Source organism: Microtus oregoni, unplaced genomic scaffold (genome assembly GCF_018167655.1).
Source record: "Microtus oregoni isolate MIOR12 unplaced genomic scaffold, Mior012 000006F_ref0000085, whole genome shotgun sequence".
NCBI lineage: Eukaryota > Metazoa > Chordata > Mammalia > Rodentia > Cricetidae > Microtus > Microtus oregoni.
In genome coordinates, this window is record NW_024543065.1 from 38,979,939 (window position 1) to 38,991,491 (window position 11,553).

General features: G+C 40.6%; 1 long non-coding RNA gene across 1 annotated transcript; it reads left to right on the forward strand.

Annotated features, from left to right (window-relative positions):
• Window positions 1–1,225: 1,225 nt before the first annotated feature.
• Window positions 1,226–10,730, forward strand: LOC121449261. Its single transcript, XR_005974511.1, has 4 exons — window positions 1,226–1,382; window positions 2,513–2,631; window positions 2,896–2,979; window positions 10,695–10,730. It is a non-coding gene; the product is annotated as an uncharacterized LOC121449261 (long non-coding RNA).
• Window positions 10,731–11,553: the final 823 nt, after the last annotated feature.

Consider the following 11,553-nt stretch of genomic DNA (forward strand, 5'->3'; position numbering starts at 1 on the left):
ATACCTATCTTGGATTAATTCGGCAGCATTTATAAGCAAATATCTTTTAGCAGCTGTTGCTCCTTCCTCAGCATTCAAACAATTCAAAGAGAGCATAATAGTATACAGCATCAAGATTCTCTGTGTATTTTCCATCTTTCTGCAGCTTTATTTTAACCTCTATTTCTTTTATATTTACTTTTACTTCTTGAGACAGGTTCTCTGTATATCTTTGTCCTGGAATAACTCTGAAGACCAGGCTGTCCTTGAACTCACAGAGATCCTTCTGTCTCTGCCTCCCAGGCATTGGGATTAAAGGCGTGTGCTACCACAACTTGAAGTCACAGAGGTCAATCTACCTCTGCCTCCCAAGTGTTGGGATTAAAGGTGTGAAGCACCACACCCAACTATTTTAGAGACTTTCAGAATATGGCATTTGATATGTTTTAATAACTTATACTTTTCATGACAATGAGACACATCTGCATCTGGGTAAAACAAGTGCCTCATACCAAATCCCCTTATCTATTCAGTATGTTTTCTGAGGTAAGCATCACACCCTTGCAACTTTAGTCCTTATTGTGTACTGTTTGCAGTGCTCAATAATGCAAGATTCTCCAGGTGTGCCAGGATATTCTTGTGACCAAAGTCATGTAAGGGCTCTAAAATTCCCTCAAAGAAACAGTTCTGCCAATCACAGAAAAATAATCACTCTTTTCCACAATGGTTTCTTCAGTGTCTGAGTACTTCTAGAAAACAATCCTTTTAATGTTTAAGCTAGATACAGTTACTCCTTCTAATGTTTACCCTAGATAAAATGATTCTGCTAGATTCCCACTGCTTTGGGCCAGAACTCATTGTGAAGTTCAGACACAGGGGTGCAGTTGTAGCCTAGGCTGGCAGCAAGCATGTGGGGAGGCTGGGCAGAGCGGGTCCAGGGCAGCCTGACAGCTGGAGCTGTGTGGAAGGCGGCCTGAGACGGAGTGGGAGGGAGGGGGAAGGGAGGGGTCCCCGATGTGGGGCGGGGACATTTGCCAGCTCACTGGAGTTTAGGGATAAAACCAACAAAGAACAAAACAAAACAAAAACAGCAGATGTACTTGGAAAACTGCTGCTGGAAAATAAGCCCGTGGTAGGCGGATTTCGAGGGAGCACGTGACGGGAAGTGGTGTGTAATTGGGCGGGGCCAAGAGGAAACGCTCCAATGAACCAGGCTGAAGGTACAGGAAATTCCGCCATTCCCTGTTGGACTCAGGGAGCCGCTTCTGGAACCGGTGAGGAAGACCGCGCTATGAATTTGGGGACCTGAAAACTCCCGGGAGCCGCAGTCGCCGCGGGGCCGCCTGGGGAAGTCAGCAGCGCAGCAGCGGGAACCGCAGCGCGGCGGTCCTGGAACCTCCCAGGTCAGAGGAGCTGCGGGGCTGGGACCGAGGAGGGAAGGGGCGGCGGTGTGGGCTGAGGCTGCTCAGGACTCTGTCAGCTCCTGCCGGTCGTTCTGTGTGGCGACCGAAGCGATGGCAGCTTAAGTCATCGTCTGTGGCCAGGCGCGGCAAATTCCATCACTACAAACTGGGTTCTTCTCTATACCCCATGCACACCCTTAAAAGTGTTCGTCTGTCACAATTCTCTTTTATTGCTCCTCGCTTGCTCTCTTATCTGTTCTCTGTGTCTCTCTGCCTCCCTTATGTCCCCAGTCCTAGACGGCCTTTAGCTTTTTTGCTCATTTTTCTTCCCCCTATAAATCTCTCACCATAGACCTGTTTACAGGTGGCGTGTTCTCTTAGCGGCATGACCGGCTACCAGAGGCCCCACGTTTTACCCCACCTTATCCTTATAGCTTTAAACATTCAATTGTCAGTAAGTTTGAGATACCATCAAGTGTGTCTTACCGTGATTTTTTTCAATTATTTTACGATTACTAGGCTATTCTTTTAGAAAATAATTCTTAAAATAACGTAGTAGATCATTAGCATTGTCTGCTGTTTGTAAACAGGGTTCTCTCTGCCATTGTGGCATTTCCAAAGCTCCTGGAATTTATATTCACCCGTGCCTTCTAACTTCCCCGTTTTACCACTTGCCTGTTCAAGAAGCGTGGTCCTTGCTCCTGAGACTAGGTATCCCCAGGGAGCTTTGTAGATAGTTATTACATAAGGAACCAGTAAAGATCTGATTAACAGAACTGCCACATACATGGTTGTAAGCATCTAGCTTATCTTTTACTCCTCACTATTTTTCCATATATATCTGAGATATATGCAGTCTAGGATGTAAATACAGCATTTATAAATGTGTCTTCGTATGCTGTGTTCTTAAGTTACGTCTCAGTCCAGGCAAGGCCAGCATGAGTACTGTGAGAGTATATTAGTCCACAATATTTTATAGTTAGTACACTCGTTATACATTGAACAAAAATTTTAGAAAGCATCATTTGAATTATGAACATTCACTCACCTGTATCAGGAAAATGTCTCCTTGGTTGAAGGAAAGCTCTCTACCGAGGTACACCGGGCTGAACTGTCCTTTTTTATTTCAGGGTTTGTTGACATATAGTGCTGTGACTGAAATCCTTGTAAGCGTGGGAATGCCTCGAGTTTCCTCACAGGGCTTTTTGCAGAGATCTGTAGGAGAAGTACAGCACTCTGGATTCTGAAGGTGAGAATAGTTTTCTTGCAGTCTCCCTGGCTCTTCCTCGGGGTTTCTGGGAAAACTACTCTGCATGTGTGTGAATGAATCTCAATTAAAGAGTAAAGTGAAATCTTCAGAGAAGAGAGACATTTGTCTTGGTATTTTCTCTCTCCTTCATGTTTATCCTTTGGCAGATAAACATGTATCTTTTAACTTTTGAAAGTTAGTATCTTTCATTTTTGTTCTGTGAAAAGGTCTAGGTGCTTTCTGAAGAATCTCTTTCTTATGCAGGTCTCAGTTACTCCTGCTCACCTGTGAAGCAGAACCAAGAGCCCTGGGTGGTGAAGAGAGTGGAGACAGTAGCAAAGGATCCAGGTGTGCTAGAGGGTCTGAGGAAGGGATGAAGGGTTGGGGAAGGGCTCAGGTGACAGTAGAACCAGGATATGAAATTGGTTTTGCCACATTCTATTTCATTGGAAGCGATTCTAGAGATTTCCACTAAGAATAATCTGAATTATGGCTTTGTAGGTGTTTGAAGATTTTATACATAATTATTAATATTCAGAGGCAAATAAAATTTTTTGAATTTACATGGGAGTGATGCTGTCCATATTTCATTCACATTGCTGGTTGTGGTTTTATACTAATAATGAGTGATTTCATTATTATCATTTTAATTTGGTGCTTAATAAAAACCATTGAAGCCTCTTGGTTTGTCCTGCATGCAGAGTTTTTGGGACATCATTTAGTTCCTTCAGGTTCTGTGTCTCTTGGGGTTACTTTCTCTATTTCCTAATATAATGCCCACAGGATTTTGATAAGATTTGCTTAATATCTCTGCCAAGTATTAACCTCCATTTCCCCTGTCTTCTCTTTGGTACCCGTCGGTGTCTATCTTCAACACTCCACTGCTTGCATCACTCCATTTTTTTTGTTTGTTTATTTTGTTATTCGAGACAGGGTTTCTCTGTATAAGAGCCTTGACTGTCCTGGATCATGCTCTGTAGACCAGGCAGGCCTCATCACTAAAACTTTTATATATTTTGAAATTGCCTCTGGTTTTTTTCTTTCTCTCAAAATATTTTAATCATCGCGGTTTCTCACATTTTTATAAATTTTAGGAAGATTTTCTCTCTATGAAAGAATGTCTGTATGATCTTGGTAAAAATTACTTCGAATCTTTCTAGAACATGAACAACCTTTTACATTTCTTCCCTGGTTTGAATGAGAACATGGTTTCGGTGAGTCAGTATTAACATGTTTTTTTTTTTTTTTTTTTTTGTTATTCTCTTTTCTATCTACTGATGATGTCAACATTCAATGTTCTTGTTGAAGACACTTTTTAACATTGGCCTTTACTAATTTTAAAGATTTGGTCTATTTTTAAGACATATCTACATTGTCCCTTGCTGATTGAAGTTTGAGAAGACTGAGCATCTTATGCTGTTGTGTAGATGATTCTGTGCAGGCCTGCTAGTCATTGTTGGTTTTCTGTGCTTCCTGTTCATGGTTGTCTTTCTCAGTGGTTAACACTGAAGCTTCCCTGCATCACTGACTATTTGTGTCCTACAGTTCTGTCATTGATCTCATGTATTTGAAAACTTTTATAAAATGCCTTTGTTTTGATCACATAGCATTCTGGAAAGGTACCATTTGGTCATTTGTTAATATCCTCTATTTTTATATTTATAGATTTGCCTTTTCCAGTTACCATAATTATGACCAGCCTTCTTCACAGAAACCTTTTAAAAAATTCCTTCACCTTAGCACTTTGTATCCCTACACTTGAAGTAAATACTTTTATAGAAAGTATATATTTTGATTTTAGGGTGTTTTCTCTTTTGAGGATGTATCCTATTTTCATGTTTGTTTTGGGGCATATTTAGCATATATATTTCCAGAAATCACTGAAGGAAAATATAAGCACATACTATTTTTGTTAATTTTTTTGTTGTGTGTCTTTTTTTCTGAATTTCTATTTTATTGTTTGCTGTATATTTTATTCCTTTATGTACCGAGTAGTATCTTCTGTATGTTTTCTCTTTTTATTGTTTGGTTGGTCACTAAACTGCCTGGTGGCTGCAGTTATTTGAGATCATACCAAGACTGTCTCTGTGTGTTCTTCCTCCTGTAGTGTCTTCAGTGTTTGTAATTATTTAGGACCTTGATTGTTAACACTGACTGGGCAGAGAGACTTTTGTGTTCAATAGATGAATGTTTTTTTCATGACTAGACATGTGGAGCATGTGCTGTTTACATGTAGGCTATGTCAAAGCTTGTGTGCATTGCCACTTTTTTAGAGATTATTTCTTGATTATAATATAACATTTGCTTTGTACTTTTTTGACTTGTTAAATTCTGAGTATTTATGTGTTACATTATGAAATGTTCCTTAATATTTTTTTCCATTTTGTAAGCTGTTTCTTTATACTTTCAGTTATTTCCATTTCTATGCAATTTTTTCAGTTGCACACAATCAGATTTCACCAATTTATTGCTCTTCATCTATTTTTATTTTTTTTAGTCATGGATATTTACCTTTTCTTATAGCTCTGGTTGACATGGCTCTATTATGTAACAAGTTTTTGGTGTTGTGGTGAAATTCAGTTCATCATAGAAGGTTGGATTGGTCCTGGATCTGCTGCTGCCACTGCCATGGTGCTGTTTCTGTGGAACTGCAGTGTCATCTGAAGTCACAGCTGGGATGACTCAAGCTTTGCTCTGTGTGTCTGTGCTTGTTCTGCACACTTAGGATCTTTGTAATTTTGTAATTTGTAAATAATGTAAATCTGTAGGAGTCTCTTCACTACCTATTATGAAGTCTCTTCACTACACTATTTATGAAGTAAATCGTGGATACCTTGATTGTCATGGAATTTGAGCTAATCATAAATCTTTTAACACTGTCATTTTCACAATAATGCCTTCTTTTTCATGTGCATGTCTATTTTTCATATCTTCTAGTGTCATTCTATATTCCTTCAGTGAATTTAAGTTTCTGTTTTATAAGTCTTTCTTGTGCTTGGTTAGTTTGTTCTTTTTTAATACCATTTTTTATTGTTGAAATAAATAGAAGCAAAACCAGATAGTATCAAACAAAAGACCTACCTCCAAATTTCTCCTGTTAAGTTCTATTTATACAAGTTTGTAATGTATAAGTATTGGTATTTAATGATTTCATAGATCTGTTCACTCACAATTACCCCTTTTTACCCTTTGTCCTATTTCTGGGTAGACACATTTCCTTCCAAGTTGTTCTACCTGTAGTTCATGTATGATTTTGACAGATTTGTGCCAAGAATCCTGGCCATAATGTATCCATAATTCCAACTGGAATGTGATATGGGTGGGGAGTCTTTCACATGTGATCTCTCCATCTTCCAGCTCTTAAAAATCTTTTACCTCTTCTGTGTTGTTCTCTGCAATTTAGATGTGAGAAGATGGAATTCCCATTATAGTCTGTACAATAAGCCGTCAACTGTTCTTAGTATTTGATGAGTTATGCGTGTCTGAAATACTGTTTTCTATTAAAAACAAAGTTTCTTAGACCCAGACTGAAAGCCACACCAGGCTGTGGTGTGATCAGAACCAGTAAGAGTCAGTTTGAATATTTCTACATGTAGCAGAATGTCAGTAGAGGGTTCCCTCCGAGGGCCTGTGACGTTCACCATCACTGGCTTTTTGCCAGGTTCCTAGTACCATCTGTGTATTTCCTTCTGTATTGCCAGCTTTAGGTCAAACTAGAAGGCCTTCTGTTACCGGCAAAGTAGTCTCGCCACTCTGACAGTAGGCCTTCCTTGCCTAGCAGGTTTGTATTATAGCACACAGGATGCAAATATCTCTCTCCCCTGTTCCAACCCACATAGTATTTTTGACACTATAAATGCTACCACTGGGGAGTCTTAAGAAATTTTTTAGACACTGTGAGTGGTCTGTTGACTCCTCAGCATCTTGTTGGTATTTAAGGCGGGGGCATGTTCTGTGTGCATTATACAACATATGAGAAGGTCTAACAGATATTAGCTGTCTCTTGAGTATCTCTACCTTTAAATTTCAGGATTCTATTTTTTTTTCTTTTTTTTTTTATTGAGAAAAGGAAAACAAAGTATCCACCTCCTCCCAGCCTCCCATTTCCCTCCCCCTCCTCACACCCTTCTCCCCCTCCCCCAAACTCCTCCCCCCTCCCTCTCCAGTCCATAGAGCAGTCAGGGCTCCCCGCCCTGTGGAAAGTCCAAGGTCCGCCCCCCTCCATCCATGTCCAGGAAGGTGAACAACCAAACTGGCTAGGCTCCCACAAAGCCAGAACACGAAGTAGGGTCAAAACCCCGTGCTATTGTCCTTGGCTTCCAATCAGCCCTCATTGTTCGCCATGTTCAGAGAGTCCGGTTTTATCCCATGCTTTTTCAGTCACAGTCCAGCTGGCCTTGGTGAGCTCCCAATAGATCAGCCCCATTGTCTCAGTGGGTGGGTGCGCCGCTCGTGGTCCTGACTTCCTTGCTCATCTTCTCCCTCCTTCTGCTCCTCATTGGGACCTTGGGAGCTCAGTCCAGTGCTCCAGTGTGGGTCTCTGTCTCTATCTCCATCCATCACCAGATGAAGGTTCTATGGTGGTATGCAAGATATTCGTCAGTATTGCTATAGGATAGGGTCATTTCAGGTTGCCTATCCTCAGCTGCCCAAGGGACTAACTGGGGACATCACCATGGGCTCCTGGGATCTACTCTAAGGTCAAGTCTCTTGCTAACCCTAAGGTGGCTCCCTTAACTAAGAATTGTGGTTCCGTGTTCCCCTGTCCAACCTTCCTTTTTCCCAATCCTCCTGTTTCCCCAAGTTCCCCCCTCCTTCCCTTCTCACTTTTCTCTCCCCATCTCCCCTTACCCCCATCCCGCCCCACCCCCAAGATCTCAATTTTCTCCCCGGCAATTTTGTCTACTTCCCATAGCCAAGAGGATAACTATATGTTTTTCCTTGGGTTCACCTTCTTATTTAGCTTCTTTAGGTTCACCAATTGTAGTCTCTGTGACCCTTATTTATGGCTAGAAACCAATTATGAGTGAGTACATCCCATGTTCATCTTTTTGGGTCTGGGTTACCTCACTCAGGAGAGTGTTTTCTATTCCCATCCATTTGCATGCAAAATTCGAGAAGTCATTGTTTTTTACAGCAGCATAGTACTCTAATGTGTATATATTCCATACTTTCTTCATCCATTCTTCCATTGAAGGGCATCTAGGTTGTTTCCAGGTTCTGGCTATTACAAATAATACTGCTATGAACATAGTTGAACAAATGCTTTTGTCATATGATAGGGCATCTCTTGGGTATATTCCCAAGAGTGGTATTGCTGGGTCCAGGGGTAGGTTGATTCCGAATTTCCTGAGAAACCGAAACACTGATTTCCACAGTAGTTGCACAAGATTGCATTCCCACCAGCAAGGGATGAGGGTACCCCTTCCTCCACAGCCTCTCCAGCAAAGGCTATCCTTGGTGTTTTTGACTTTAGCCATTCTGACAGGTGTAAGATGATATCTCAAAGTTGTTTTGATTTGCATTTCCCTGATTGCTAAGGAAGTTGAGCATGACCTTAAGTGTCTTTTGGCCATTTGAACTTCTTCTGCTGAGAATTCTCTGTTCAGTTTGTGCCCCATTTTTTAATTGGATTAATTAGCATTTTAAAGTCTAGTTTCTATTTTGTTTATTTCAGCCCTCAGTTTGATTATTTCCAGTCTTCTACTCCTCCTAGATGAGTCTGCTTCTTTTTTTTCAAGAGCTTTCAGGTGGGCTGTTAAGTCTCCAATATGTGCTTTCTCTGTTTTCTTTAAGTGGGCACTTAGTGCGATGAACTTTCCTCTCAGGACTGCTTTCATAGTGTCCCATAAGTTCGAGTATGTTGTTTCTTTATTTTCATTGAATTCAAGAAAGACTTTAATTTCTTTCTTTATTTCTTCCTTAATCCAGGTATGGTTCAGTAGTTGACTGTTCAGTTTCCATGAGTTTGTAGGCTTTCTGGGGGTAGCATTGTTGTTGAATTCTAACTTTAATCCATGGTGATCGGATAAGACATAGGTGGTTACTAATATTTTTTTGTAACTGTGTAAGTTAGCTTTGTTACCGAGTATGTGGTCAATTTTCGAGAAGGTTCCATGAGCTGCAGAGAAGAAGGTATATTTTTTCCTCTTTGGGTGGAATAATCTATAGATGTCTGTTAAGTCCATTTGCTTCATTACCTCCATTAATTCTCTAATTTCTCTGTTAGGTTTCTGTCTGATTGACCTGTCCATTAGTGAGAGAGGAGTGTTGAAGTCTCCTACTATTAGTGTGTGCGGTTTGAAGGCTGCCTTGAGTTTTAGTAATGTTTCTTTTACGTACGTGGGTGCTTTTATATTAGGGGCATAGATATTCAGGATTGAGACTTCATCCTAATGGATTGTTCCTGTTATGAGTATAAAATGTCCCTCTCCATCTCTTCTGATTGATTTAAGTTTGAAGCCAACTTTGTTAGAAATTAGTATGGCCACACCTGCTTGTTTCTTAGGTCCATTTGCTTGATAAGCCTTTTCCCAGCCCTTTACTCTGAGTAGGTGCCTGTCTTTGTGGTTGAGGTGTGTTTCTTGTAAACAGCAGAATGTTGGATCCTGTTTTCGTATCCAATCTCTTAGCCTGTGCCTTTTTATAGGTGAGTTGAGCCCATTGACATTAAGTGATATTAATGACCAGTGGTTGTTTTTTTTTTTTTTTTTTTTTTAGTTTTTCGAGACAGGGTTTCTCTGTAGCTTTGGAGCCTGTCCTGGCACTAGCTCTTGTAGACCAGGCTGGCCTCGAACTCACAGAGATCCGCCTGCCTCTGCCTCCCGAGTGCTGGGATTAAAGGCGTGCGCCACCACCGCCCGGCTGACCAGTGGTTGTTAACTCCGGTCACTTTTTTAGTAGTATGGTTTGTGTGTTTCCCTTCTTTGAGTTGCACTGGTGAAAGGTCTCTAGATGTCTGAGTTATTGTGGTCATTGTTGGACTCCTTGGTTAATGATTTTCCTTCCATTATTTTCTGTAAGGCTGGATTTGTGGCCACGTATTGTTTAAATTTGTTTTTATCCTGGAAAATTTTATTTTCTCCATTTATAGTGAACGAAAGCTTGGCTGGGTATAGTAGTCTGGGCTTGCATCCATGGTCTCTTAGTTTTTGCAGTACATCTATCCAGGACCTTCTGGCTTTCATGGTTTCCATAGAGAAGTCAGGTGTAAGTCTGATAGGTTTACCTTTATAAGTAACTTGGCCTTTTTCCTTTGCGGCTCTTAATATTCTTTCTTTTTTCTGTATGCTTTGTATTTTGATTATTATATGGCGAGGGGATGTTTTTTTTTTTTTTTTGACCCAGTCTATTCGGTGTTCTGTATGCTTCTTGAACCTTCATAGGTACATCTTTCTTCAGGTTGGGAAAGTTTTCTTCTACAATTTTATTAAGTATATTTTCTGGACCGTTGAGCTGCACTTCGTCTCCTTCTTCTACTCCAATTATTCTTAGGTTTGGTCTTTTTATTGTCTCCCATATTTCCTGAATGTTTTGTGATGAGAGTTTGTTGGACTTGCTGTTTTCTTTGATCAGTGTGTTTATTTTCTCTATGTTATCTTCAGAATCTGAGATTCTTTCTTCTATCTCTTGTATTCTGCTGGTTATGCTTGTTTCTGTAGTCTCTATTCGTTTACCCAGATTTTCCATGTCCAGCCGGCCCTCTGTGTTTTCTTCTTTGCCTCCATTTCAGTTTTCAAGTCTTGAACTGTTTCCATTATCTGCTTGATTGTTTTTCCTTGGTTTCCCAGGGTATCATTCACTGATTTACTCAAATCCTCAAACTTTCTGTTATACTTCTCATCCATTTCTGTAAGGGCGTTTTTTATATGCTGTTTCAGGGCCTCTATCACTTTCATGAAGTCAGTTTTTTCTACTTCTTGATTAATGTGTTCATGTCCTCCTGTTGTGAGGTCGCTGGGATCTGGTGGTTTCATGTTGTTTTTCAGATTGTTGGGTGAATTCTTGCATTGGCGCCTGCCCATCCTTTCCTCCAATGCTCCTCTATGGATCTTCTTTTACAGGATCAGGTCTTCTTGCCCACTGATGTACCTTCCCAGTGATGTCACTCCCCAGTGATGGTTCTCCTGGTTTCCAGATTGGATCTCCGTGCTGCTTGGGTAGCTCGCAAACCAAGGGCCCACCCTGCTTTCTGCAGGCAGGCTATGGAGGCAAAGGAACTACCGCCCTCCCCTATGCCCTCCTGATTCGGGTTCAGCCCCAGCACCCGAGCAGGCTGAGCTGGGAGGTGCTGTGCCACCAAAGAGGGGAGGGAGGGAGACCAGGATTCTATTTTTTATCTAAGAAGTCCCCCCCCCTTTATTTTATCCTATGTTATCAGCATTAAATTTTTCTCTGTCTTTGAAGTGTGTACCCACTGATGCAATATTTTGAGTGTGGAATTCAACTTTCTCTGTCCTGATTAGGGCAAAATGATTCCAACTGTTGTTTTGTATTGTTAGGTGTAAGATTATGTCTCATTGTTTTTGCTGTACTGAGGTATATTCCTTTTTTTCGTCACACTCTTCAGAGTTTTTATAATGAGCAGATATACTTTGCCACAGGCCCTTCATCAATCTATTAGCGTGATCGTATTTCTTCTATCACTGAGTCTAGATTTGTTGCCTTACATTGATTAATATATAGGTGTTGAAACAGTCTTGAATTCTTGTATGAAATCATCTCGCAGTCCATTTCCATGTAATTTAGAGACATTCTCTGTGTCTGTGTTGATCCTGGAATCTGGTCTGTGGTTTTTCTTTGAATATATTTGTCTGGACTCATCTGCTTTTGGTATTCACGTAAAGCTAGCTTTGTATGATGACTTTCTAACATCCCTTTATGTTTTGTGCAATATTTTCCTTTTGGTATTATTATAAGGTT